The sequence below is a fragment of the Odontomachus brunneus genome, unplaced genomic scaffold, assembly GCF_010583005.1.
Source record: "Odontomachus brunneus isolate Ranch 3 - 2012 unplaced genomic scaffold, Obru_v1 Obru_scaffold_013, whole genome shotgun sequence".
Lineage (NCBI taxonomy): Eukaryota > Metazoa > Arthropoda > Insecta > Hymenoptera > Formicidae > Odontomachus > Odontomachus brunneus.
Window position 1 is genome coordinate 2,715,405 of NW_022639463.1, and position 2,399 is coordinate 2,717,803.

At 45.1% G+C, this 2,399-nt stretch overlaps 1 protein-coding gene across 2 annotated transcripts in view; it reads left to right on the forward strand.

The window, feature by feature from the left end:
• Positions 1 to 280: 280 nt before the first annotated feature.
• Positions 281 to 2,399, forward strand: part of LOC116840991 (phosphoinositide 3-kinase adapter protein 1) — a 40,421-nt gene continuing 38,302 nt past the window's right edge. Inside the window, exon 1 of one of the 2 annotated variants that reach the window (XM_032808426.1) lies at positions 281 to 1,776. The gene's annotated coding sequence lies outside the window, so the exon portion shown is untranslated. The remainder of the gene's footprint in view (positions 1,777 to 2,399) is intronic. The other variant, XM_032808428.1, reaches the window with a different exon arrangement.

Sequence of the window (2,399 nt, forward strand, 5' to 3'; positions counted from 1 at the left end):
GTACGCATATGCGTGACAGACACGCAAGTGCGCACGCGTACGCGCGCGGCCCTCGCCTCAACTCGAGATCATCGCTAAATATCCAGGTGTACTCGCAGGTATATTTCGGGCGTCTGATAAGTGCGCTCAGCTCGGTCCAGTGTTGAGCGTTAATCGATGGAAATTTCCTTCGACTAAAATAATCAACAAGCCAAAATTAATCAGTCGTCATGTATAAAATCGCAAACAATTTCATTGATTGACGAAGCTAATTATTAATCAAAAGCTTTGATGTGGTTTTTTTATATACTGATTAATAATTAATTCCAACACTCGGTCAAACAGCCCATAATTACGTACATGACGACTCATTAACTTTGATTATTGATTCGCCGATTGTTCGAAACAGATTTTCGAAACTTAGTCGAAACAGATTTTCGTCGATTAAGGCCTCTGGCGATAAACACAATGGCCTTCCAGAGTTCTTATCTATGGTAGTCACAGCCAGGTGTTTTGTGTGTACCTTCAGTATTACCAGTTGTTCAAAGCTCTGAAAGCAACTGAAAGCAACTTGGAAACTCTCGACAGGAGATGAAAATCCGAGGGAATTCAAGCATGGCAAACAGATACAAACGACGCGGTTGAAACTCTCGAAATTGTTCACCGTAACGTAATCACTCTTTCTTGGCTATAACTATAAATTTGGCTCTCGTCGCTATTTGATCTAACTGGGCCCTGTGTGGGTGAAGCGATCACGTGTACAGGACACGCGAATAAGATAGATTCGAAAAGGAAAAACGGGAAAAAGAGATCCTCGCACGAGGGTTGTAAGAAGAGCGCGCACATGTGTGGTTTACCTCCGCTCTTCCTCGGCGCCGACGGCAAAGGCGTCCTTCGGCCCGACTTCGCCGTCCTTGTCTATCCCGAAATAACGTTTCGTACGCGAGGCGCACATGGGCGTTTCTTCGTACGACTGCCAGATGCGTGGGTGGTGGCAGTGAAGAAGAGAAGGAGAGCATGAGCTGCGAGGCGAGCGATCATATGGCAGTGCCGCCGTTGGGACTCCCTCCTGGCCTGGCTTGTCAGTGCTTCGTGAAGTGTTGCGCCGTACCCGCGCACAATCCCTGACCGAGCACGACCCCGACCAAGTGCTCGTGGTACCTCGGCGGGCAACGTGCGGGCGACCTGGCAGCTTCTCGAAGAAGCGCGCCGCGAACTTTCTCACTTCGCGGGTACTCCAAGTTTCGCACTTCCGACTCGGCAGCACGCAGAAGAATAAGTGGAAGCTGCGAGCTCTTCTGGATATTCACTCCCTGACCAAGAGAAGCGCGTTGTGGCGCATCGTGATGCCACGAGCTGACTGATTGTCATCGCTCGCCTTCGCCGAGATCGTAATTGACTATGTTAATTGAGTGTCAAACGTGCGTCCGACAACCGCGACGACGGATTGTGCACGGTGTTCTCGCAACGAGAATCGTGCATTATTGTGAGCGGAGAGAAGACGTTCGAAGAAATCTCATAGTACCCCTCGCCTGCCAATGATCATTCTCGCGTAATAACGGAATGTTTCGTTGACATGTAATGACAAAAGGAAGCGATGGGAATCGGCGATCGCTCTCATGGAATGAAAGAACGTCGACAACCCGTGTACTCGAAGTGATCGTCCAAGCGACATGACTTGTTCTTTCTGCCGCGAATCTCTTCTCCGGCGCGAGTTTAAGTCGAACGATCTCGAGCAAGTCGCAGAACGCATGGGGATCAGACAATGTGGACGTAATTAGCGGCGAAACACTAAAGGTGAGTTGAAAGACGCGCGTTGTGTAAGTCTCTTGGGTTCGTATAAATAGTTGTTGTCTGAGACTAGTCTCATGGGAGAGATGTTCAGATTTTTATGCACATTTAAATCCAAGTTTTTCAGTTAAACTGTATGATGTTTGCCACATTTGTATCTGTAATCGACTGGAAAACTCTTTCATCGAATTCTGAATTTAATCTGAATATCTCACTTGAGACAAGTTCCAAGCAATAACTATTAATATAAGCCTTAATCCCGTATTAATAATCGTTACTTCGAACTCACCTCAAATGAAATGTTCAATTTTCAATTTAGAGTCACATATATCATATAATTCAACTGAAAAATGATCTAATCTCGCATTCAGATCCAAGTATCTCATGTAAAGAAAGTTTCAAATAATAATTATTAACATGGAGCTAAAGCCCGTTTCACTTATCTCAAGTGAGTGTATATTCAGATATTCAAGTGTATATTCATCTCAAATATATTCAGATTTCAATTTAAAACTGTATGTTTTTTATGATATAATTCGAAAATTCAGATCTAATTTTGCATTCAGACTTGAGTCTCTCTCTCTCTCTCTCTCTCTCTCTCTCTCTCTCTCTCTCTCTCTCTCTCTCTC